The sequence below is a fragment of the Macaca nemestrina genome, chromosome 6 (genome assembly GCF_043159975.1).
Source record: "Macaca nemestrina isolate mMacNem1 chromosome 6, mMacNem.hap1, whole genome shotgun sequence".
Lineage (NCBI taxonomy): Eukaryota > Metazoa > Chordata > Mammalia > Primates > Cercopithecidae > Macaca > Macaca nemestrina.
In genome coordinates, this window is record NC_092130.1 from 174,135,695 (window position 1) to 174,163,248 (window position 27,554).

Below are 27,554 nucleotides of genomic sequence, written 5' to 3' on the forward strand. Positions count from 1 at the left end.
GGAAATATTTGATTAATAGAAAGTCTCTGAGGAGAACGGATAGAAAGAAGTTCTACCACTCAGGACATTTCAAATTAGATCTAAGCCAGAAAAATGAAAGCTGGGCTTTGTTTACATCTACATGTCTCTTGGGCTTTCCTTATCCAGATCATCCAATATATGAGTGAGAATGTTCTATGTTAATCTGGACAACACTGTACAGTAAGCAGGTTGTTGATGGCAAATATTCTTCTAATACTAACTGCACTTTCCAATTTCTGAATGAAGTCCATCTTTGCAACACAATTCAAAAGGAATGGTTTCACTGAAACTAGGAAAACAAAAGGATTTACAATATACTGTGGCTTAAGGCCTGGGCCTTTTCTTACATCCTTTATATATGTCCATCATGACTTTGAAGTTGACTGTGAGGCAAGATCTCCTCTTTTCCATAAGGACTTTCAGTCAGCTTCTGAGAGTATACGGGTAATCTCTTTCAGGATTTAAAAAGCCATCACTTACTGAACACATTGATGCACAGCTGTTTTGCTCTTATGCATCGATTTGCAGCACTCTTTACATAGAAAGGCTGATTGGATTGCAGCGCCCACTCTGTGAGATACATAGCAGGCCTATTTCTTTAACCTTCCACTTTAATCCTTATTTGAGTTCTTGAATACGTTTATATGTTTAAATATTTAAACAAGGAAGAAATGCAAAATAAAAAGTTAAAGTCTTTTCTCTCGCACACTTACCATCCACACTCAAGACTGGTATGCATCATTTCAGAACCTATTCTTTTAATAACTTACACATACACTTACATGAACAAGCAACATGTTTTTGACTTAAATAGAATCATTCTATTTTTATTGTTCTGTATCTTTCTGTTTTCCATTAACAGTGTATCTTTGAGATTTTTTTCCCGACTAAAACATATGAATCTATGTCATTCTTTAAAAATACTACATAGTCTTCAAAATAATGGCATTATTTATATAGTCATTTCTTAAATTAGCAGACATTATTTCTAATTTTTCACTTGTACAAAGAATGTGGTAATGAATATTCTTGTTCCTGTATTTTATGCCTGAGCATGAACATTTTATAATACCATATAGCATTTCCTATATGCCAGGCATTATTCTTTGCATTTGCAAATATTATTTTATTTATTCCTTACAACATGCTTATGGAGCAGATACTGCTATCATCCCTAGGTGAGTAAACTGATGCAGGAAGAGGCTGATTTTACCTGCCTACAATGGTAGCTGGGATGTAAACTCCAGCATACTAGTACATAATGTAGGCTTCTCAGGTTCTGCTCTATCTCCAGTATAGCAATATTTTTCAGTATTTGTTGCTCCTACAGTTGGGACCCTTTTTCCATGAAATATTCTAATTTGCTATTACTGGTTTATTTGAAAACTGTTTATTTTCAAATATCAATATTGTAGTGAATATTTGTATGAAACTTACTCACGATTTAATCATTTTGGTTGTTTGCTATGATTTGTTTTAAAAAGGTTCATTGGGATATAACTTACACCTACTGTAAAATTTGCCTGTTTTAAGTACACAATTGATAACTTTTAGTAAATTTACCAAGGTATGCAACTAGTACTATTAACTAATTTTAGAACATTTTTATAACTCTGATAAGATTTATCTTGCCTCTTCATAGTGAATTCATTCCTGTCTTCAACCCCAAGCAGCCCCCAGTGTACTTTATGTCTCTATAGATTTGCCTTTTCTGGACATTTCATTTAAATGCAATCATGTAATATGTAGCCTTTTCTATCTGGTTTCCTCTATTTGGCATAATGTTTTTGACATTTATTCATGTTATAGAATGTCAAAGTATTTTGTTGCCTTTTATTACTGAATGTTATTCCATTGCATGAATAAGTTACATTTTGTTTATCCATTTACCAGTTGAACTTTTGGATTTTTCCACATTTTGTTTATTATAACTAATATTGTTATGAACATTAAGATGATACTTCAATTTGAGTTCATGTGAATTCATTTCTGAATTGATCTATCAACTATCCAATAGTAGACATATGTTTTCATATTCTTGGGTAACTAACTAGAAAATAAGTACTGGATGATATGGTAAGTTTATGTTTAATTCTTAAGATACAACTAGACTGTTTTCCAAAGAACTACATTTTATATTTCCACCAGCAATGCCTAAGGGTTTGATTGCATTGATGTTCTAGATAAATAATTCATTTTCTTTTTACAGACAAGAAAAATCAAGGTTTAAAGAAGTTGAGTAACTTTTTTGGGTCCCATTCTGTAAGTGGTAGACTTAAGAATCAAAGTTGGGTCTTTCTGATTCCAAATTTTACACTCTTAACTATGGTAAAATTATCAATGCCTTCAAGATAATTGCCAACTATTCTCTTGAGGGCAAATTCAGTGTTTCTAATTATCTGTTTTTCAAAAAAATTTTAAATCATGTACATATAAAATTGTTAGCAGTCTACTTTTACTTAGTGGAAGGAAGATGAGACATTAGAAGGAAAGAGAAAATGAGGAATGACATTGGTGGAAAGGACCTATGTAACGAAGACAGGTCAGACGCTTCCTCTCCCAAGTAGCTCAGTCTCTGTTCCTGCTGATTCCTCTGTCTGGATCATCACAGCCCCACTTCCCTCCTTTCATTTAGGTGCTCATGCTTGTCCTTCAAGACTTAACCTTTGCATAAGAGGAGAGCAGGCTAATGGGTCACCCATTCATTGTTGATGTGAGCAAGTTTGAACTGAGTGATGGTGTATAACCTAAAATCCAGAGACAACATCCTGTCTTTACCTGTAACATCTCTCCTGAACAACTGCCATCCAGTGGCCACCGGCCTAATGCTGTCCTTCTCAGCATAGCAATGTGTCTTGGCCACAGGGAGCCCAGAGAATGCTCTAGCCCACTCTCTGGATGATGTCATTAGTGCTAAGGCTTATCTAGCTTAGTTGGACTCTTAGAGAAAAAAAAACCCAGAGATTTCTACTTACCTCACTAAGTAGGCCTTATTTTATTCTAACATTCCCAATATTTTCCCACTTTTTCCCCTTTTAGGAGCTACTGTATAGTTGATAGATCAATTTAGAAATTGATTCACATGAATTTAAGGTGAAGTATTACCTTATACATTAAATTGAATCATTGAAAATCTCCACTATACAGGGCAAAAGCAGGCAAATAACTGCAATTTCACATGGTTCAACCAAATAATTGAACTTATCTCAACCTATGGGGAATTCCATCATACTCATAACACAATACTATCCCAAGTCTGCAACATGCTGTGCTGACTTGGATAGTATAATAGAAGAGCTAAGTTGAGAATTGTAACAAGCCTTTTATCCAAACAGACAAAGCACTGGTTCTCTCTGACTATTCTAGACATTGGTTTATTAAATCTATGAGTTAAACACCAGCTTCACACAGGGTCTTCACAAGACTTGCTTTATTCTAAACAGTTTTAGGAGAAACTATATGTGCAAATACAAAGAAAGGGCAAATAAGATGACTTTCTAGCAGTAACACGGATCATTTACTTAAACTCTGTCAACTGAACAGATATTTTTCAGCATGTCTATTAAAAATATAGATTGGTTTTCTCGGAATCCCTTGGAATTTTAGCAAAAATGCCAATGATACACTCAAGGAAAATGCATCTGGCTCAGAGGAGCTAAAAGGAGACAGAATGGTTTTTAACACATCCTTTTCCCCATCTCTGTCCCGTAGGGGTTTAAAAAGAAAGCAAATGATGTTAAATAAACCAAACGAACAGCCAGGAAGAAACCAGAGACAGCTGTGGGGGATACATTTTACATTTAGCTGACGGTTTCCAAATTCCACTGGTGAAATAATATGTCGTTGTTGGAAGGCAGCTTCCACGAGGCGTTTCTGGTATTATTTCAACAACTTGATCTTTGGCTCTTCCAACAAGTAGCTCATACCTGACATTCCTTGGTGAAATTTTAGGAAATATCTTCTTTTCAGTCACCTATATGTTATTCATATTTTGGATACCAAATATATTTGGTTTAAAAAAAACAAAGATCACGCTTAAAACCAAAACAAAAGCTCATCCCATTTACAATAGCTACAAAACAAGAAAATCACTAGAAATACATGTAACCAAGTAGGTGAAAGATCTCTATGAGAAGAACTACAAAACACTGATGAAAGTCATAGTAGATGACACAAGCAAATGGAAAACCATTCCATGCTCATGTATTGAAAGAATCAGCATCATTAAAATAAGCATATTATCCAAAGCAATCCACAGATTCAATGCAATTTCTATCAAATTACTAATGTCATTTTTCACAGAATTAGAAGAAACAATTCTAAAATTTATATGGAATCATAAAAGATCCTGAATAGCCAAAGCAATCCTAAGCAGAAAGAACAATGCGGAAGGCATTATATTATCTGACTATAAATTATACTACAAGGCTATAGTAACCAAAACAATATGATACTGTGCATAAAAAATAGACACAGAAATCAGTGGAATAGAATAACAAACCCAGAAATAAAGCTACATACCCACAACCAACTGATATTCAACAAAGTTGAAGGATACCTTGTGCAAAGGACACCCTGTTTAAGAAACAGTGTTGGGAAAAATTGGATAACCACAGGCAGAAGAATGAAACTGGATCCCTATCTCTAACTGTATATGCAAATTAACTCAAGATTGATTAAATATTTAAATGTAATGCCTGAAACTATAAAAATTCCGAAGGAAACCTAGGGAAAATTCTTCTGGACATTGGCATAGGCAGGTAATTTATGACTAAGACCTCAAAAGCAAATGCAACAGAAACAAAAATAGACAAATGAGACTTAGTTAAAATAAAGCTTCTGCAAAGCAAAATAAATAATCAACAGAGTAAACAGACAACCTACAGAATTGGAGAAAATATCTACAAACTATTCATGCAACAAAGCACTAATATCCAGAATCTACAAGGAACTCAAACTATTCAACAAGAAAAAAAAACAAATTACCCTATTAAAAAGTGGGCAAGAGACATGAAAAGACATTTTTCAAAAGAAGACATACAAGCAGCTAGCAAACATGAAAAAATGCTCAACATCACTAATCATCAGAGAAATGCAAATCAAAACTACAATGAGATTTCTTCTTCCACCAGTCAGAATGATTATTATTATAAAGTCTAAAGAAAACAGATGTTAGTGAGCATGCAAAGAAAAGGGAACAATTGTACACCATTGATGGGAACGTATATTAGTACAATCTCTATGGAAAAGAGTATATCACAGCCCTATTCACAATAGCAAAATCATGGAATCCACCTAAGTGTCCATCAACAGAGATTTGGTAAAGAATATATATATATATATATATACACATATATAAATTTTGTCTGAATTATTATAAATCTTGTCTGAATTCAGCCATATAAATACTATTCCATTATATATATATGGAATAGTATTCAGCGATAAAAAAACAAAATCATAGTTTCTGCAGCATCATGGATGGAACTAGAGGCCATTATTCTAAGTAAAATCACTCAGGAACGGGAAGCCAAATGCCACGTTTTCTTTTATAAGTGGGAACTAAACGATAGGTACACATGGACATACAGAGTAAAATAATAGACCCTGGAACTCTGAAGGTGGGAAGGTAGGAGAGAGGTGAGGGTTGAAAACTACCTATTGAATACAGTGTTCATTATTTGGGCAATGGCTACAACTAAAAGCCCAGAATTTGCCACTGCACAGTATATCCATATAACAAAACTGCACTTGTATCCCCTAAATGTATAACAATAAACAACAAATAAAATGAGGGAAATGATACTATACAAAAAAGGGGGCTTCAAAAAGTTAATAGAACATGTGTATTATAGAAAAATATGCACGTATTTCAAAATTTTTTGCACCAAAATAAACTCCTACAAACTTGTTACTACCTGACTGAATAGGATCTAGTTTGAGGCATGAGGAAGCATAAGACATCAGTTTTAAAAGATTCCCTACCAGAGCAACATAAATTCTACTAAAATTGAAGCAAAAATGAACATCAAATTTATGGTGAAGCTGGGGTTGAAGAATAGTAAAATCATTGACGCTTTACAAAAAGCTTATGGAGGCAAGACTCCCAAAGAAATCGGCAGTTTATAAATAGATAGCTTGTTTTCAGAAGAAACGAGATGATGCTGAAAATGAGGCCCACAGAAGCAGACCGTTCACATCAATTTGCAAGGAAACAATTTAACTTGTTTATGCCTTAATTGAAGAGCACTAATGATTAACAGCAGAAACAATAGCCAACATTATAGACATCTCAATCGGCTCAGTTTACACAATTCTGGCTAAAAAATTAAAGTTAAACCAACTTTCTACTCAATGGATGCCAGAACCTTTGTGCCCAGGTCAACTGCAGACGAGAGCAGATCTTTCAACGGAAATTTTAAACAAGCGGGATCAAGATGCTGAAGCTTTTCTTTGAAGAATTGTAAGAAGAGAGGAGACAAGACTTTACCAGTATGATCCTGAAGACAAAGCAAAGTCAAAGCAATGGCTATCAAGAGGTGGAAGTGGTCCAGTCAAAGCTAAAGCAGACCAGTCAAGAGCAAACGTCATGGCAACAGTTTTTTTTGTGATGCTCAAAGCATTTGCTTGTTGATTTTCTGAGGGCCAAAGAATGAGAACATCTGCTCATTATGAGAGTGTTTCGAAAAAGCCAAAATGTTAGCAGAAAAACACCTGGGAAATCTTCACCATAAAGTTCTTCTCCAGGACAACAATGCTCTTGCTCCGTCTCCTCATCAAACAAGGGCAATTCAGCAATAGATTTTCTGGGAAATCATTAGGAATCTACCTTACAGTTCTGATTTGGCTCCTTCTGACCCTCAGTTCTTTAGGGATGAACTAAATAGCTGGTATTATTGCTTACAAAAGTGTCTTGAGTTTGAGACCGGGCTGAGCAACATGGTGAGACCTCTGTTTCTCTAAAAAAAAAAAATTAGCTAGATGTACCTACACGCACCTGCAGTCTCAGCTACTTGGGAGGCTGAGGCAGGAGGATTGATTGAGCCCAGGAGGTTGAGGCTGCAGTGAACTATGATTGCACCACTACACTCCAGCCTGGGCAACAGAGTGAGACCCTGTCTCAAAAAATAATAATAATAATTGTCTTTACCTTGATGGAGCTTATATTGAATAATAAATTTTATATTTTTTACTTTTATCTTTTAATTTTATTTTCCATTAACTTTTAAAAGTCCCCTCACTTAAGAGGGTTCTTTTGAGAATTAAATGAGTTAATTAATGTAAATGCTTATAAGAATGCCAAGCATTTATTAAACACTGTATAAACCTCAGCTATTATTATTAAGATCATATACACTTGTAAGACAGGTGGGTAACTTGTTAAAAGTAACTTGTGGAAGTTCCAGATTGCCGATAAATGAGCACTGGGAATTATCATGTTTTATATACGTGCCTTGCTATTTTTCAGGTCTGGGAGAAAGCACAAAATTTGTCTAAGAACAACTTTCTAATAACTTATGATAGAATCTTCTTGGAATAATCCAGTGGCTGTCTAGTCATCTGACCAACTGATAAATGCAATTTGTCATCAATAACAAGCATCCTTCAGTTGATGTAATTTACAATGTTATTTATTAGCTGGATGAGTTTGGAAAAGTTACCTAACCTCTCTGAACATCTGTAAAATTGAGATGTGGTACGTGGCATCACAGATGGACAATTACATGAAAACTGTGTAGTCTGGATGTGGTCGTTCACACCTGTAGTCCCAGCCACCCAGGAAGCTGAGGAAAAAAGATTGCTCGAGTCCAGGAGTTTGAGTCCAGTCCTGGCAACATAGTGATGACCTCGTGTAGTCCATGTAAGCCACTTATCAGCTTCTAGTGGCATAGATTCATCACCAGATAGTCCTGATTTGAACTCTCAGTTCTGAAGATGTCAGGGATTCCTGTTGTATAACTGACCCAGAGATGGCAAACTGTTATGGGAACTCTTCACATCATAAGTGCCTTCACTGGAGCCAACTCATCTTCCTCCTTTCCCTTGGGAAATTATTGCTGCTATATTACTCAGAGTTCAGCCAGGGAAACAGAAACTGCTCAAAGTATGTACAACAACAAAACAGAGGATTTAATTCAGGAGATTGGTAACTTGACAATGAAAGAAGTTGAGAGGCCAACAGGACATTATGGGGAGAGCCAGCTATTGGCAAACACATGAAGTCACTCCCACTGCTAGGCTTGGCTGACCTACAGAGGAGGCAACACTGTGAGTCCAGAGACAGGAGTGGGGCCAACAAGGCCTGTCTGGTGGGATCTGGTGCTGCAGTCAAGGCTGAGATCACACCTGTTCTCTTCTTTCCACCCTTTTATCTCCTGCCATTGGCTGAACTAGGTCAGGAGCCATCTGAGCTGCCACCAAGGCAGAGACTGAGGATGTGGAGGAGAACAGGCATGGGATGCGACTGGGGGGAAACGGATAAGGGCTGGAGGATTGCTTGCTTACAGTGTTCAGTACAAATCCCTGTTCACCACAAAAGCCACACTCTGGAAACAGAAAGCTTCATTCAGTAGACAGAGGCGCACAGGATAGATTTTATATAGGAAAAAAATGTTATATGCAGCAATAAAGGCCTGATGGGATTTTATGCCTTATCTTTCAGCTCAGATTTGGAATTTTCAAATGTTTAGGGTAAATATAACCTTAAAGAACTATAAAAATGTTCTTTTCTATCTCCTTAAATGGTGGCAACAAAGTATTCAATTAGTCTTCATTTTATAGAGGTGGCTAGCTTCCTCTAGATAAAAGTGTACAGAAATGATTTTCTGTTGGTTTACAGTGCTTTTACAGTGGTTTCTAGAAATATATTTTCAAGCACTTTAGTGTATTCCATAAAATATATAGGTTGGTCTAGATGTGTGCAAAGTGAACTCTCAAAATTTGGTTCCCCCGTGCCTTGCAAATTCTTATAATCTACTATTGCTTTGTAATGATTCATGTCTTTGGTAATTCAATATTTATTGTCTTTAGCTTTGTTTGATATACAAATATGAGTAAGAAACATGCTGCCATAAAAATGTATAGTTTATTTAGCAAGGAATGTAGGAAAAAAGAACAAGAAAATTATGACCTTCAAGTATAGTAAGGTAAAAAACAAGAAAATCCTAACATTTTCAACAACAACCAAGAGGACACAGGTTGAGTGAAATAAGCCTGGAATAGGAAGATCTGTATATGATCTGCCTCATATACAGAAACTTAAAAAAAACAAATTCATAGAAGCAGAAAGTAGAATGGTAGTTTCCAGAAGCTGGGGGTGGGGAGAGAGAGACTGGGGAGAGGTTGGTCAAAGGATACGGAATTTCAGTTAGACACAGCCGACAAGTTACATGATCTCTCTGAGCGTTTCAGCATGATCTGTGGTGATAATTAGAGAATATGAAGCATCTACTGTAGGCCCCAACCTCCATTGTAAATACTTAAACAATGGAATACTTTAAAGATTCTGCAGAGCTGGGAATTTTTATGTGTTTGTTTTGTATGGGAGAAATGAAGACCAAGAAAGATTTGGTTTCTCTAAACATATTATAAAATAATAACTGGTTCTTGATGCATAATCAACCAAAAATATTCAAGTGTGGCCCAGAGATTTCTTGGTACCTCCTTCCTAGCACTGGATAGTGGGTAGGGCTATGAAGAAAGATGCTGCACACCTCTCAGCATGAAATGGGAGAATCTCTCATGGGGTCAGAATAGGAAAGCTTCCTTCTGGGGAACTAGGGCCTTTGCATCCAGTGGACCTGACAAATCCATGCCACATTTAATGGGATAGGCTGGGCTCTGCAGGCTACAATCCTAGAAACAAATAATTTTTCCAAATAGGCTTAGCCAGTTCTCCCTGTGCTGCCTATGAAAGACACCTTGGATGGATTCCAAAGATTTTGGGTTCGTTTCAGGTATTAGAACAGTCTCATTATCAGATATAATAACATTAATAAAATCTTTAAAAATTCCTGTTTTTCATTTACTTTTCTCTACACCAGAGAGAGGAAAATGTTTAGTCTTTTCTAGAATTTACCTTGCTGCTTCTCTTTTTTCATTGGATCCACCTTCAGGATATAGGATCTGGGATAAGAGAAAGAAGAAATAGAAAAACATTAATATGAGACATTTTATTCAGCTGGTGCTTTAAAAAATTATGTTGGCTACCAAAGGCTGTCAGGAGAGACATACCAAAGGGTTCCTACGCTTTGGGTACTTGTGTGACTCTTTGTAGACACCCCTCTAGGAATCACAAACCTGTGCAGTTTCATGAGCGAAGTGATGTCACCTCAGCAGGCCTCTCTCAATGCTCTCTCAGCACCTCCCCGCTGAGGTCCCACCACACAGGCCCCTTGTACAGGCTCTTTCAAGGCCCCTTGGCTGCCCACCTTCCCAATGCATAACAGAAAAGGGGGTTTCCCTTGCAGCCCTCTTACCTGGAACCTCCATTGTAGCAGCCCCACAGCCAGCTTCCCACCTTCAGGTTTCTGGAGGCAAGGGGTAGATCCCAGTGTCTACACCCCCCAAACAAGTGGGGGCACTAGTTCAGCTATTGTGCTACATTTGAATAGCACCATTTGTAACAGGGTGGGCTTGGAATAACCCATGGCTCAGCAGGATCCAGCCAGGATGAGATGCTACCCTTCCTTTTTGCAAGCCACTCTCCTCCTCCCTCCTACTCCCATGTCTACCTTTTGGCTTGGGGAGGCTGGGAGGACATGAACATTGGAAGATGAAAGAAACAATGTCAACTCTCTACCTCTTTAAATGAATTTCTTCCACTGAAGCCTTGGTCTTCTCTTAGGTGGTTATTGGGGATAGTGTTCATGAGAACCAAGTTGGCCATCACTGGGTAATTTGGTAGGAAAGTATCCAGTGCTTCCCTTTAGAATGTGGGCTAACTTAGTACCCACTATTCTCAGCTTCAAGACATTAGGCAAAATTCAGGACAGCAAAAAGCTCTCATTCTATGTTTGAATGCGTTAGAAATGTACACATTTTTCATTGTGGAAACAGGAAAGCACAAAAATTCTGCAGCTCCCTGGGAGGGATGGTTCCATGCCTGGAGGGCATTGACTGTTGAAGGCTTCACCATATTCTCTTTGCCTTATTTTTCCTGCAGCTCAATTTCATCATTTATTTGTCTTTAATCTGTTGTTTCATGATCCTATGTTGAAATAAGGTAGGATTTAAATAAGTCCATAAATGTGATCACTAAATTTCAGTCATTGGTTTTATAAAGCATAAACGAAGAATACAGCTATTATTATCTCCCCTTTACAGGTGGGGACCTGGGGTAAAGTTAGTTTAAGTGAGTTGCTCGAGGTCACCAAGCTAGTGACTGGCATTCCAGATACAAACACTTTCAAGTTCTGGAGTCTGTGCCCCCAACCCTGTAATATAAATATAATTTAAAAGGAAAAATAAATGAGACACAGCCTTGATTATGTGCCCTGACTCCACTGGGGCAGGTCTTGCTCTAGAATGTTGTCCTTGTAGCATACTTGTGAAAACTTAGGTGCCCATAAAAGCATGAATTTAGCTTGAATCCTATTCCCTCTGTTGAGAACCCTGCCAGAGACTTAACTGAATATATAAAGTCTCCCTGCAAATCCAGGGCCCTTTTATCCCTCCTAAGAGAGGTCAGGAGCTCCATGGCACAGCTTATCAAATCAAATGCTCCAAGTCACAGAACACATGTGGGCTAGCTTCCTGGGCAGGCAGTTGGGATGGGGTGTGGCAAACTGGGAGCAAAATTATTTGGATTGTCGCAGGCTCAGTAATGAAGAAAGACTTGTTTTTCTACTTTCAGTACTGCTCCATTCATGTAAAATCTGTCTGCTTATACATATATTTGGCAGAAGTTGAAAAACGAGGTATAATAAAATGTGCTTGGCATCACCTAATTATTATAGCAAGAACAGAAGAATAGCTTCTACTTGATCCAACTCTCCTTCCCACTTTTGTCTGTGAAAATAGAACAGATATCTACTTTATAGAAAAAAAAAATTAAAAACCATCTCCTGGCTATCTGCAATATGACCTGGGTTGTTCAATTAATTTTTTTTTTTAAATACACATATGTCAGCTTTCTGGGGAAGTGGACAGAACATTTTTGTAGGACTCAGGAAATCTAGATTTTAGTACAGCTTCTTCCACTGACAGATACCTTTAACTTAATTGCTATGAGACTGGAATTCTCAAATGTAAAAATAGGAGAGAAGGACCAGGTCCAAGATTTTTAACTTTCTTTAACACCTATTTGAAAAATTTCAATTTTACAGCACAGTTGTAACTATAGTACAACCATATGAGCTCCAGGATCCCATTTGCCTAGATTCATAGACTATTTATATTGTCACATTTGTTTATTTCTCTTTATACAACAACAGCAATAATAATGGGAGTGTATAATTATTAATATTTGACAGACTACTTGAGAGTAAGTTAGAGATCTTTTGCCTTTCAGGCCAAATACACATACTCCTGTGTACATGAACAAGAGTGACCACTTCCAGAACCATAATGCAATTATCAAATTCAGAAAAACTTACATCAACATCATGGTTAGTGTAAATTAACCATGAGAACTTTAATTCACAATCCATATTCAAATTCCACCAAATGTCTTAATAATGTACATTGCAGCAGTTTTTCCCAGTCCTGAGTGGAGCCCAGGATCTCACTTTAGCATGAGTCATCTTGCCTCCTTGATTTCCTTTAGTCTGGAGCACTTTCTCCTAATTCTTGGTCTTCCCTGATATTGACCTTGTCGAAGAGTACAGAGCAGAGATTTTATAAAACAGTCCTCAGTTTGAGTCAGTCTGAGGTTGCTTCGTTCTCAGGTGGCGCTGAGCATTTCGGGTGAGGAGACAGCGGGAGTGAAGTCGTCTTTCCCGTACATCTCTCCAGGAGGCTGAAAGACCAGGTTGTCTTGTTGGTGACATTTACTTTACTGACTTGGTTGGAGAGGTGTCTACTGTGTTTCTTCACTGCAGAGTGACCATTTTCCCCTTTATATAAGTAGTAATTGATCCATGTGAAGACACTGTAAGGCTGGGTACATATTCTTTCCTCAGGAAACGTGCATCAATGACTTAAGCGTTCTTTGATGAATCATGCAGGTAGCAATCAGTCTCGTGATGGCTGTATAGTTGTTTTTTTATCCTTTCTTCTACATTTGCATATTGGCCTTCTGCTGTAGGAAGAAGTTTCTCCTGTCCCATTTAGTGACTTATTGACCTATCTATTTATTTTTGATCATTATGGACTTACGGTTGAAATTTTGACATAAACAATTTTTTTAAATTAATTATATAATGGACTGGCTCCCTAGTGGAGAAAAACACACACAGACACTAGCCAAAGTGCATATATTTTCCTGGTGCTAATGATCTTTGAAGTTTATTCATGTCCCAAACCCTCAGGTACCTTGAACTTTGTATAGTGACATTTCTGCCTCTATAATGCAATGATACTCCTGTCCCTGTTGAAATGACTTGAAAAGAAGCAGATCGTTGTCTTCAATTAGAAAAGTTTCTTAGAAAGCAGGCCATTTGGTTTTTTCAGCGAATATTCTGCAAAAGTGCTTTCATCCGTACTTTGAAAGCTTTGCAGTTTGATTTTACTGCTCAGAAAGTTAGAGAAACCCTCCCTTTGGCTCCTCCTTCAACTTTTGGGGGCCTCAGCTTTTGGGTCCCTGTTGCTTGGAGAATGGCGTGTGCAAGCTCTGCTGATTCTATCACAGATATGTGAGGCTCCAAGTCATGTTTCATCCTCAGGCTGCAGGGGATGGCAGGAAGAGATCTCCCAAGAGTGACCTCCACAAACTATGTCACATTTATGTAAAAGGAGGAGAATATGGTCAATAGTAGAAGTAATTAGTGTCTCAGGCTCCGCAAATAGACAGACCTTAGTTCCAGCCCCAGGTACAAGTAGAAGTCCCTAGTCTCTGCCAGATAAGCCTGAGCCCTAAGTCTTCATTTGCTCACATGGGTAATGGGGACCATAACTGCGTCCCTGCATTGGGTGGTAGCATGTAGCAAGCACACCAGGGATGATACCCTTGGATCCTTTTTTGCCACATGCCTGGGGCCTCCCTGCTGTACACTGTGTGTGGGCAGCTCAGCCCAGCCCTGTTCATTTTGGAAGGTTCTCCTGGACCTCGGCTCCTGGTCCATGTCTCCTTCCACTGCCTGGATCGCTGTGAGGCTTACATCAAATGAGCCAAGTTTTGGTCCTCAGTCCTTTAAACTCAGCTCCTCTAAGCTTTGCTAAGTGGTAAGTAGCTAATCTGAAAAAGAAATCTAAATCATCCGACTCCTGCTGTTCCTCTCCTTGTTCAACCCAGAGGCGTGGAGGTGGCCGTTGTGGAGCAGGGAGGGCAGGCTTGCAGCCATGGAGGGGGAAGATGTGGGCACTGGCAGTGACTCAGTCTTATGGAATGCAGGGTCCCCACCTTATCGTTCAATCTTTTAATCTCTCTTTCCTTCCTTTCTTCCATCAGCAAACATTTACGCAGAGAGACTATGTGTTGGTAAGTATATGAAGTACCGGTTCTGGCTCCTTATATTAAGGAAAAAATATCAACTATAAATATAGTAATGACTTCTTTGAGAAAAATTAAGCAGGTTCTATGCTCCTTGAAGCTTTATCAATGTCAAGAAATTTACTGGAATATAATTTCTAGAAATGCCTTATGGGTCTACATGACCATGTATTGTTCAGGTCACTTATCTCTACTGTTCCTCATTTTTTTCCCATCAAAGATGATTTTGGGTAATCATCTCATTATCTTCATTATTATAATATTCTTACTCTTTTAGCATAAGGAGCAGAAATTTCCACTGCCCACACTTCCTCTCATTGGCAGAAATTTTCTGCTTCTCTGACAAAGAAAAATGAGAAAAGAAAGGGAAAGACTATGGAGAAAGACTGGCACTGGGGAGCATCAATGTGCCTGTGAAAGCGAATGATTCCTTTAAGAATATATCCTCAAGTAATAAGCACTATACTAGGTGTCTAAATTATCCAAAGTGTGAATTCAAGTCTCTCTCTCTCTCTATGTGTGTGTGTGTGTGTGTGTGTGTATCAAAAAGAAAAGTCAAAAGACAAGATTGTATACAATCAAAAGACAAGATTGTATTACCTGTTTTCTTTTTTTTATTATTATACCTTAAGTTTTGGGGTACATGTGTAGAATGTGTAGGTTTGTTACATAGGTATACACAGGCCATGGTGGTTTGCTGCATCCATCAGCCCGTCACCTACATTAGGTATTTCTCCTAATGCTATCCCTTATCTAGCCCCCAACCCCCTGAAAGTGTGTGATGTTCTTCTCCCGGAATTCAAGTCTTTACTTCCAGATTATTCACTCCTTGATTAAAAAGTACATGTTCTTATGTCAGAGAAATTCAGAATCAGATAGAGTCTACACCACATTCGCCGAGGATGGACTGGGGTAGTTGGTGGAAAGGAGGGACCTTTGTTGGAAGGAGTGGTGGGGTGGGGGTGGGAGTGAAGGAAGGGGCTGGGAGTGGGTGATGAAAGAACTCATGACTTGGAGTTAAATTAACATCTGGCTCAGTCACTTCATAATATTGCTACCTTAAAATGGGGATCAAATGTCCTGTGCCTTTACTACATGGACTATTTGTAAAAATCAAATGAGGCAATGTAGGATGTTTATATAAACTTTAATGTGATGGGCAAATACAATAACTTTTAGGAAGGGTTTTCAAATTCTGGAGAAATACCATATGATCGCCATATGGCCATAACATTATTTGGTTTATGTGCACTCAAGGTGAAGAATTACAAATGACATTCCCTGCAAAAATTTGCACGTGAATGAGCTTCTTGTTTTAGCAAACATGCCATATTAAACTGTTTTAAGACAATTGGATGAAACTGGTGTTCATCCACTAGTGGACTAATCACTCAGCTCCGATGGAATTTCTATCATCTAAATACCAGGCTAGGGATTCAGAAACCACAGGACAAGTGTCAGATGAGAACAGACAGCAAGGGAGGAAGTGTAATATGGCTTGATTACTAAGGACACGGCTTCGGGGTGGTAGTGGAACTCCAGGAAGATTTCCTGAGGGAATGAGGCTGGCATGGAGACAGTACTTGCTAGAAGAGAAGGAGTGAGAGAGACAGAGGACATGTGGTGGGCTGAGATATGAGTCCAGGTAGGAGAAGGATCATGTGCACCAACCAAGGTGAACTTAACAGTCCCCTCAGCTCAACTAAACTGTAGACAGGTTTCTTCCTGACTCTAGGCCCCTGGCCTTTCTTTTCTCAGAGTATTTACTTTAGAAATCTTGCCTCTATACATTTTTTTTCTACCCCTTTCAAATGTAAACCTTTTCCCAGTCTCTTGTTAGTTTTACAACCCAGTAAATGTCTTCCTGGTGGATCTTGGAGCCAGGCCTTTGAAATGTAATCACCAAGAAAGACAGGGCTCCTATCTTCAGTCTCCTTGGGAGGACAGGAGCCTAACTTCAATAAGCACCAATTAGCAAGCGTAGATGGCCTCATCACATCAACCAGCCTCTCTCCCTGATAGACACTTTCAATACTTTTCTACTGACTCACCCCAGAGTTTAAAAACCTTCCCATCTTATGTTATAATGGAGTTGAATTCAATCTCTCCCATTGCAATAGTCATGGATAAAGTCTTCCTTGCCCACTTAACTTGTCTGGTGCCGTTTTTCTTAGACAACGCCTACGGCCCTGATCCACTCCTTTTGTTCATCACAGGAAGCAGAACATTCTGGATGGCAGATGTTTTATCTGCAAGCTGCCCATTCTTCCAAGTCAGCAGGAGCAATGCCCGCTGGTACCCTGGATCCTTGCTAATTACATTGTTCTGCCAATTGAAGATGACACTATTTGCTGCAGTGCAACACATGGGAACTCAAGGAGGCATCTGGGCCACAGCACTGGTCAGGCAGAAGCTCGTACCTGTACTCTGGGGCTGAGCCCTTGCAGAAATCCTGGATCATTATTAGCAGAAATCACAACACCACTCTCATTTGAACTGACCACAAGCCGGGAGGCCAATGGTTTACCAACTCCCTGGGCTGGATCTGACATCTAGTTCACTTTGGCATAACATCACTGGCATCATTTAGGGAAAAAAAAAAATGAGGAGAAGTTAGTTTGTATGAAGTCCTTCCGGAGCTTTAAGGCTTTCAGAATCTAATTCCTATCTACAAGTAAAGAAAGCCCAATGTGTAAACTATTTGCAGGCGTTAGTTTGAGGTTAATTCAGAAACATATAACTTCTTGATCAAAAGTGACAAGTAGGTAAGAGTTATGGGTCTGCATTTTTATACTAAGCTTTCCCATTTAGGAAGAAGTCTTAAAAATTCTAGAAGTAATATCAAGGAGAGAAAAAAATGAAAAAGATCTTGTTAAGAAACAGGGTTTTCAAAATTTACTAGAAGAGCTTCTTTGTACATCATATTTACAAGCATATTAGAGAATTTTAATCAACTCAATCAGTCAAATTTCTTCTGTGATCTGCATGAGTTTTGTCTTATCAAACAACTCACTAACTCAAACCACTAGATTAAAACGGTCGCAACTGAAATTTCATTAAAATTCAGTTTATGTGTATACACATACACTGTATATCACTAAAGATTTATGTTGAACATGAATTTAGTGGGATCTCTTAGAAATTCATGTTTAATATTTCCTTCAGTGGTGTAAACAAGGTATCAATTCAGAGTGTGAGTGGAAGACACCAATACTAAATAAGAGAACGGCAGAACATTTTGTCGGCATCATCACATCCTTTTGTAAAATTTTGATTCTGAAATAGTCAAAGAGAATGACCTTGAAATCAAAATATCTGATGTTGTCTACCATGAGGAAGGTAATGGCAGAAAGCAGCAAGCTGAAGGGTTGGGGCTGCTTCAGTGCACACTGCCTCAGTTTCCTCATTTGTAAAAAGTAGATATCAAAAGTCCCTATCACAGTTGTGTTTTGTGAGAATGAACTACACGTGATTACAGTTAGTATGGGTAAGGTGTTTGGAACAGTTCCTGGCACATTATAGATGCCCAAGAAATGTTAGCAATTACATGATTTTTGTTAACTACTGAAATCCTGTTATGGGCTACAACATAGACATTTCCAAGTTCCTTCATGGGTCCTCTCACCATTGTACACCTAGATAAGTATATGCCCGGACATTGGAATTATTTGTATATATTTAAACAAAGAAGGAAGACACAATCTGTGTCTTCACAGAGACATAATGTCATTGTGGTGGGGAGTACTGGGTCTCCCCAATATCTGATCTGCCTTTTTACCTTAGTGAAATAAGAATTAAGACTTCTGACTGTGTACATAGCTGCCAAGTTTAAAGACCACATTTCCCAGCCTCTCTTAGGCTAGGGATGACCATATGAGTAAGTTGTGGCCAAGAGGAGGTAGGAGAAATATTGTGTTCAACTTCCTGGAACTGTTCTTAAAATTGAGGCCTCACTCTTCTTCACCTGCTTTCTCCTTCCTGTGCAAGGAGCCCCAGCACTGGGCAAACAAGCCAAGGATGAACAGTCATCAGGGAGGAGAGGTCTGGGTCCCCGATGACCACAGAGAAGCTGGTAGTCTGTGGCTACTTATATTGGGTCTTCTTTATGCAAGATTGTAAAAATCTTGTTTAAGCCACAGTTTTATTATTACTTTTGCTTGAATTTTTAATATTTTTTAGCTGAACCTAATCCTCCTAGCAGACACTGTCTTTTTCAAACTGTAATAAAGCATTCCATTTCCACCTTGTTTGAATAAATTCCTTGCATCTCTGCAGTCATACTACTTGGTAAAGTAATTCTAATCAGTGGGCACAAATAAATATATATCACTTATAATACCTTTCTTAGCTCTGTTGCCAAAGATAGATCCAAGCATGTGAACTCTTATAACTTATGGCTTTATTTGTCAAGGAAATATGACATATCACCTTTTCTTTTTATTACTCTTATCTTTCCAGGAGATTATGGGAGTGATGGATGACCTTATCTTTGAATAAATGAATATTGGCTTTAAAATTAAATTTTAAGTGGAAAAGGATGATGGTGTGTTATATAGAGAACTTAGTGAGAGAGAAAAAAGTTTTTTTGAAAACAATTATTCAAGAAGTTTAGTTTATCTATAGGTAGACAGTGATTTATAACAGCACAAAAATAAAAAGATACCCAATAACTCAATTTGTAGGTAATAAACATGGACTACAATCTCCAAAATAAAGAAAAATTGGTAATTAGTGAAGATATACTTAGGTCTATGGTTATTCCAGGTGGAAAAAGAAAAAGCAAAATAATTCAAATTAATGTAAAACAAATAGAAAGTGAGTGAGGTCTATGAATCCTGAGGCCAGGTGGCAGGAAATCTCTGTGACATAGCACTACCTTAGCCTCACAGCAGAAGCTGATGCTGAAGGGATGATGAGCATGGGCTATTTGGTCCATGGCCAGTGGGTAGGAGCTGTGACAGGAAGAAAGATCAGTCCACTGTTACCAGAAGAAAAATGGGGAAGAGTGACCAAAACAGTGTTACCATTCCCCTCAACTTGACTAAACTTTCAACAGGTTTCCTCTTGACTCTAGGCTTCTTGCTTCCTGATATGGTGTGGCTGTGTCCCCACCCAAATCTCATCTTGAATTTCCACGTGTTGTGGGAGGGACATAGTGGGAGGTAATTGAATCATGGAGGTAGGTCTTTCCCATGCTGTTCTCATGAGAGTGAATAAGTAAGTAAGTCTCATGAGATCTCATGGTTACTACAAGAGGGAGTTTCCTTGCAAAAGCTCTTTTTGCCTGCTGCCATCCAGGTAAGACGTGACTTGTTCATCTTTGCCTTCTGCCATGATTGTGAGGCTTCACCAGCCATGTGGAACTGTAAGTTCAGTTAAACCTCTTTCTTTTCTGAATTGCCCAGTCTTGGGTATGTCTTTATCAGTAGTGTGAAAATGGACGAATACACTTCCCTTTTCTTTGGGCATTTACTTGAGAAAACTTGCAATAGTAAATCATTTCTTTGGCCTTTGAGATGTAAATCTTCGCCCAGCCTCTTGCCAGTTTTGCAACCCATTTCTGTCTTTCTCAAGGACCTGCGATTCATCCTTTTGAAATGTAATCATCAAGGAGGTATCATCGCCCCATCTTCCAGTCTCTGTGAAAAAGCAGGAGCCTAAATTTGATAAGCACCAATTAGCAAACACAAATGGTCAAATTTCACTGATCAACTTATTTCCTCACAACCTTGAGTACTCCACTAGCCCATCTCAGCACTTCACTCCCTCCTTTGTTTCCACAGTGTTGAATTGAAGCTCTCTCCCCTGTTGTAATCATCTTGAATAAAGTCTTCCTTGCTTGTTTAACTGGTTCAGCATAATTTTTCTTTTATAAGCCAAACACAGAGGAGTGAGGACAGAGAAAGAAAAACAGAAAATTAGAACAAACATGGATGAGCTGTAGCTCCTGCGGTTGCTGTAGCTGCTTAGATTCTGACCTGCTTGTAGTTCCATGTTCCAGGGCCTGGGCTTCCAGGGCTGTCAGGTATGCTGGCTTGTTCAGCTACATCTGCCTGGACAAGAGGAAGCTCCATAAGAAAAAATATGAGGGGAACCCGCCCCCAATAGTTATCTTTTCTATTTCCCGAAGCGTCAGCTGGTCTGAGAAATAAAGGGAAAGAGTACAAGAGAGAGAAATTTTAAACCTGGGTGTCCAGGGAAGACATTACATGTTGGCAGGTTCCGTGATGCTCCCTGAGCCGTAAAACCAGCAAGTTTTTATTAGCGATTTTCAAAATGGGAGGGAGTGCATGAAGAGGGTGTGGGTCACAGAGATCACATACTTCACAAGTTAATAAAATATCACAAGGCAAATGGAGGCAGGGCCAGATCACAGGACCACTGGATGGGGTGAAATTAAAATTGCTAATGAAGTTTCGAGCACGCCTTGTCATTGATAACATCTTATCAGGAGACAGGGTTTGAGAGCAGACAACCTGTCTGACCAAACTTTATTAGGCGAGAATTTCCTTGTCCTAATAAGCTTGGGAGCACTACAGGAGACCAGGGCTTATTTCATCCCTTCGGCTTCGACTGTAAAAGATGGTAGCCTCCAAGGGGGCCGTTCATAGACCTACCCTCAGGGCGCATTCTCTTTCTCAGGGATGTTCCTTGCTGAGAAAAAGAATTCAGCGATATTTCTCCTATTTGCTTTTAAAAGAAGAGAAATATGGCTCTGTTCTGTCCGGCTCACCAGCAGTCAGAGTCTCAGGTTACCTCCCTTGTTCCCTGAACATTGCTGTTATCCTGCTCTTTTTTCAAAGTGCCCAGATTTCATATTGTTCAAACACACATGTTCTACAAACAATTTGTGCAGTTAACGCAATCATTACAGGATCCTGAGGCAACATACATCCTCCTCAGCTTATGAAGATGACAGGATTAAGATATTAAAGTAAAAACAGGCATAGGAAATCACAAAGGTATTGATTGGGGAAGTGATAAGTGTCCATCAGATCTTCACAATTTATGGTCAGAGATTGCAGTAAAGACAGGCATAAGAAATTATAAAAGTATTAATTTGAGGAACTAATAAATGTCCATGAAATCTTCACAATTTATGTTCTTCTGCCATGGCTTCAGCTGGTCCCTCCGTTCAGGGTCCCTGACTTCTTGCAACAACAACAAAAAAAAACATTTCCCACATCATTAGGCAGAGATAATATGTAAATACCCTGAAGTATACACCCACCACCTACCAATGCCTGATTCAGAAAACTAGAGGACACTTTCCCAAAGAATGCAATTGGCATTGGCTTTGAGAAAAAATGTCCCAATTTTTAAACATGGATGGATTGGAACTTTTGTGCTTTGTAACTGGGTTAAGGTGCCTCAGTGGCACGGAGAGATAGTGCAGTAATAAGAAGAGAAGAATTGGGAGTTAGAATAGTCAGAGTGGTGTGCACAGGAAAAGAATCACGCCCTGGTCTCTTCATCATTTGTGCATTTCTTATGGTGTCCCTTGGTGCAGTAGTTACAATTCCACCCCCAGTTTGTTCTTCAGTGGTGCACTCAGGTGCTCAGCAGTTAACTTAGTTGACCTGCTAGTGGCTAGTGATCAGCCTGGTCTTTTGAATCACCCTGGATTCCAAGTCACCAGTGCTTTGTAATGGAGTTACCTGACTAGACATAAGAGGGACCTCAACCATCATTGGTGTTTCTGGGTGACCCTGGTGGATGGTGGCTGTGTGACCAGAATTGAATTTTTTTGACAGGCTTCCTGTGGCAGCTCACTATCCTTAAGATATTGACAGTCATCAGCCATTGTTGGTTATATCTGATCATTGGTATGCACCAGCATTTTAAACTTACATAATCTTTTACCTGTGTTGGAATCTGAAAGACCAAGGTGTATAATCAGAGGCTTTTCATAAAGTAATATCCAGTTAGGACTGCAGGTACTTTTTCCTTCTAGTTGCTGGGAATTGAAGGAATAATATATCATAATAATTTCTGCTCAGGTTTTCTTTTTCTCAGTTATAGCTTCTAATGTGGTAGATCTTCTATTTTCCCTTTCCTGGCTACCTCAAAAATGACTTTCTGTGTTCACAATCTATAAATCAAAGATTCCCCTAGTCATTAACTGAAAGTTATGGGTACTTGGGAGGAACAAAAAGTTTCCCAGTGCTGGAAGGGTATCCTTCAGCCCTCAATGGAGCAATAAGGCACTCACTGATTCCTTAATAAGTTCCCTGAACCCTAAATCTACTAAGGAAACTGAGGAGTCTATGCAAAAAAAAAAAAGACCTCTATTTAAAGATGGCATTAATGAATCCCAAAATTATTTTTGGAACTTAGCCCCTTTTGAATATCTCTTTTCCTACAAGAAGAAAGGCTTGGTGCTTGTGGGCAAGGCTTAAATGGGTGGTGAGTTTAGGATGAATCCTGCCATTGCATTGTCATGTGGTCAAAGGTGAGCTCTTTAGACTGTAGGTATCTATGATGACTTTGGCATGGGGTCCATTTTGGTTTCTCAATACTCAAGCAATATGGGCAGAAATCAGGTGTTTTTAAAATGCCCATCTCTTGGCAAAATTCAACCAAAATTTGTTTCATTGAAAAAATTCGAACACATTGAAGGAGAATCCACCTTGCTGAAAAATGTTCATACATTTTTTCTCAAATATTAAATCCTGAAATAAAAGGTAGTCATAAATCAATCTGTCAGTAGCTTCATGTAGAAACACTAAATAACAACTTTAAAATTGACATCACCTGACACCCAATTCTGTGAGTAGAAAATAATCATAAGCAATAGGATAGGCAAATCCTTTGCCTGCAAACAGATGCATGTTTTAACTTCCCCAGAGAAAGGATCTAGCTGGTTTGTCTCCCCCAACTTTTCCCTCACCCCATGATCTTCAGGAGATCACCTTATGCTCTTCAGTAGCTTATTCTAGTATTTTGGTCAACTAGTTGTCAGAAAGTTCCTCCTTGAGTTTAATCCATGTGTCTTCTATTTTAATTTAAACATTATTTGGGTTTATTTTAGCTGGTAAATAAATATCTGTCTTAGATTTCTTAGCCCGACATAACAAAGTGCAGTAGACAGGGTGGCTTAAACAACAGAAAATTACCTTCTCACAGTTCTGGAGGCTGGATGTTCAAGATCAGAGCACCAGTAGGGTTGGTTTCTGGTGAGTGCTGACACAACCTTTTCTCTGTGCAAGCAGGCAGAGATCAGAAGATCAAGCTCTCTGGTGTCTCTTTTCACATGGGCCCACTAATTCCACCAGAGCACAGCGCTACCCCCCTGGCCTCATCTAACCCTAATTACCCTCTAAAGGCCCATCTTTAAATATCACCATATTGGGAGTTAGGGCTTTCACATAGAAATTTACATTTAGTCCATAACAGCATCCTATCTCTCTATTTCTTTCCTTTAGGTTTAATAATTCTGAAATTCTAAATATTTCAGAAGACTTACTTTGTATTCCTTGAAAAAAAAATTAATTAATGACTCTTCCTTAGTCCTCTGTATTTCTTTCACCTTTTTAAACATGTGATGCTGCACAACAATATTTAACACATATATACACAAATACATATACATGTGCAGGGTCTAGCTAGCATCTAAGAAAAAATGATAAATTTGGATTCATATTTTATTGCTTATATCAAATAACCCCCAGACAAATAAAAAAGGCAATTTAAAAAACTAAACCTTAAAGCCGGGCACGGTGGCTCATGCCTGTAATCCCAGCACTTCGGGAGGCCGAGGCGAGTGAATCGTCTGAGGTCAGGAGTTCGAGACCAGCCTGACCAACATGGTGAAATCCCCTCTCTACTAAAATAAAAAAATTAGCCAGACGTGATGGTGCATGCCTGTAATCCTAGCTACTTGGGAGCCTGCAGCAGGAGAATCGCTTGAACCCAGGAGGCTGAGGTTTCAGTGAGCCGAGATTGTGCCATTGCACTCCAACCTGGGCAACAAGAGCAAAACTCTGTCTCAAAAACACAAAACGAAAACAAAACCACAACAACAAGAGCAAAAACCAAATCTTAAAAAGTACTAAGAGAATACGGAAATTTTTCTAAACTGAGAGTTAAGGAGGATTTTAAGCAAAATTAAAAACTCAAATCTGGCAAATGTTACGATAGACAACCCGAAAAGTTAAAATTTACTGCATGACAAAAAAATGCCAGAAATAAAGTAAAATATATATATATATATATATTCAACGAAAAAGATATTTATAGCATATATTACACACAAAGAGCTGATATTTTTAAAACACAGAGCTTTCACAGATCAGCAAGAACAAAAAACAATCCAATAGAAAAATGGGCAAAAGATGTGAAGAAATACTTTGAAATATATTTTTTGAAACTCAATCTCACTTATTAAAAAATAAAATAAAACTAACAGGGACATCATTTTCAAATATTAGATTATCAAAAACATCTGTTTCAATGTGATAAATGTTGGCAAAAGTATAGAGACATCTATTAGTATATGTTGCTAGTTGAAGCATTCATTAATGTTGCTTCTTGAAGAGTAATATGACAATACTGTATTATCATACTTTAGAAAGCTGGTATCCTTTGACTTGGTGACTCTCTCACAAGAGGTCAACCTGTGGACATGCTCACACACATGGGAAGTCATGAGGCCCAAGAACCGATGCTGGAGCATTGCCTGGAGTGACAAAGACTAGAAATCATTCCATGCTCAACAATATCTACCTGGTTTAGCAGTTAATTGCGTTCAGTGAAATACCATGCAACCTTTTAACGAATGAGAAAGGTCCACTTTTTAAAATGTTTTACAATGTGAAAAGATTTTCTTTTCGTGTTTTACATTAAAAACAGATGCAACAATTACAGCCCTGATGACACTTTCCGTAGAAAAGAATTCCATGCAGGAATATAACCAGCCTGAAACATCCCACACTCCTTGTTTCCAATTAAGCACATCTCAGAGTTATGAGTGTTATTGTCCTTAATTAGCACTTGTTCATTTCCCATCTGCCCAATGGATGAGACTTAATGTATTGATGAATGAATAGTAAATACGCATTCATTATTGTCAAGGGTCTATTTTGTATCCATTATTTTGTATTTTCCACAGAAACCTACATGTGCTGAATGCCCACTGTGTACCAGCCCTTGCTGGATACATAATGCTAACACTAAAACAGAGACAGGGAAGGCGTCATAAAAGTCCAGTTGGTAGCAATAACTCAGTTTGAACAAAACTTCCCCCAATAATTAGGTAATAAATAGGACTTCCTTGGGGAAATATTTTTGTACATCTCAATTTTCAAAGTCGGAAAAAATAATGCAATAATTATTTTAATAGCCAAAATAAATTTTTTTCTTGTGTAATAATAATGGTAATAGTTCTAGGCAGTTGGAAGTTGTGAAACAACAAAACAGAATACTGAATTTTGCTTTGAGGTTCATTATTTGCTCAAATTCTTTTTCTAAGGTTCAAATGGGCTTTTTTTTATTTTTTCTTTTTCTTTTTCTTTTATTTTTTCTGAAAAAAGCAGCTAAGCCCAACTAGATCAAGATGGTTAAAAAAGAAAATCATTTTTAGCCAGTTAGCCAGAAAATTTGTTGAAAGTGAATTTTCTACCATCAAAAAAGTGCTGTGTAATACTGCATTTTTTTTTTTAAGTACATGGTATTTGGAATTTTATTTCCTAGAACACATTCCCAGTGGAGGAAAGTCCCCAGGACTTCTTTTTCACATTGTTCTGTTTTGACTCATCTGCTTTTAAAAATACTGTCACTCTTACTAATGTAGAAATGTCCAAGTGTGGATTATGTTAATGTGAATTAGAGTAATTCTTGACATTAATTATCAGAGAGCAAATAATGCAAAATAATGATTTAATTAATATGTATTATAAACTGTATTAGCATCCCATTATTTTTATTTAAAAAGTTAAATTTCTAAAAAGAATTAAAGAATAAGTGTGTCTTTTTGTTATAAATGACAAAATTTGCAACCTGGAAAACTCCAAATCGTGTAGTGCTCTGTGGCTGTGCCCTTGGAGATGTGAACATCTAGATATATTTTTCAATAAAAAATGTAATTAGGAGACATCATAAAATCATTATGTATTTGAGCTGACTGGAAGCAATTCTTTGTTCATTTTCTCTCTTGCACTCTGGGATATTAACCTTCAGAATATTTCCCAGCAGACTAAAGTCATTACTTTTATAGAAAAGGCCAATTCAGCTTAGCTGTGCAGTGTGGTTCTATATTTACCACTCAGTAGATGCAGCTCTGGGTGGAGCTGAGATGTTTAAAGGTGAATCAAACACTGTCAAGTCTGGTTAAAGGAGATGCATCACCCAGCACTGTGCTGCTTCAAGGAGCAGCAGCAAAACTCACGTGTCCCACCCTGCACATGGTCACCCAAAATGTCTGGACAGGAAAGGCAAATACAGGGCTGAGGGGAACTACGTGTGAAGCTTCCTGTGGGACAAAAAGACCATGATGCTTTCAGCAGAGGCCAGGTGGCCTGAAAAGGGGTGCAAGTGGACGATGAGATTATGGATGTGGGGTAGTGGAGGGTAGAGTTCAAGAGAAAGGTGGATTGAGACCCCCAGATCATAGACCTGGGACTGTTGGATAGGTACTGGTGTTATTAACCTTGGATTTCTAAAATACACTTGAAAGTACTAAAAGCCTCCAAATATTAGTAAACAAGTCAATGACAAATACAACGAATCACTCCTACACTATAGAATTGCCTCTCTGCCATCAGCCACATCTATACCAATCCTCAGGCATGGAACATTGTCATTATTGTTGTCATCAGTAAATAGATTCAGTGATGCCACTGATGATGTTTGGTTCTGTATCTAAGAATCCTCCTTTGTTCTAGGAAGTGCATGACCCCTGCATACAGCAGCCCCTGACTGACTAAGCTCAAAATGGCATGGCTAG

At 38.3% G+C, this 27,554-nt stretch overlaps 1 long non-coding RNA gene across 3 annotated transcripts in view; it reads right to left on the minus strand.

The window, feature by feature from the left end:
* The window catches only part of LOC105489469 (uncharacterized), a 349,939-nt gene that overhangs the window by 98,466 nt on the left and 223,919 nt on the right, over nucleotides 1-27,554 (minus strand). For all 3 annotated transcript variants that reach the window (XR_011625157.1, XR_011625156.1, XR_011625155.1), the window contains one exon: nucleotides 10,100-10,146. This is a non-coding gene — a long non-coding RNA (uncharacterized lncRNA). The remainder of the gene's footprint in view (nucleotides 1-10,099; nucleotides 10,147-27,554) is intronic.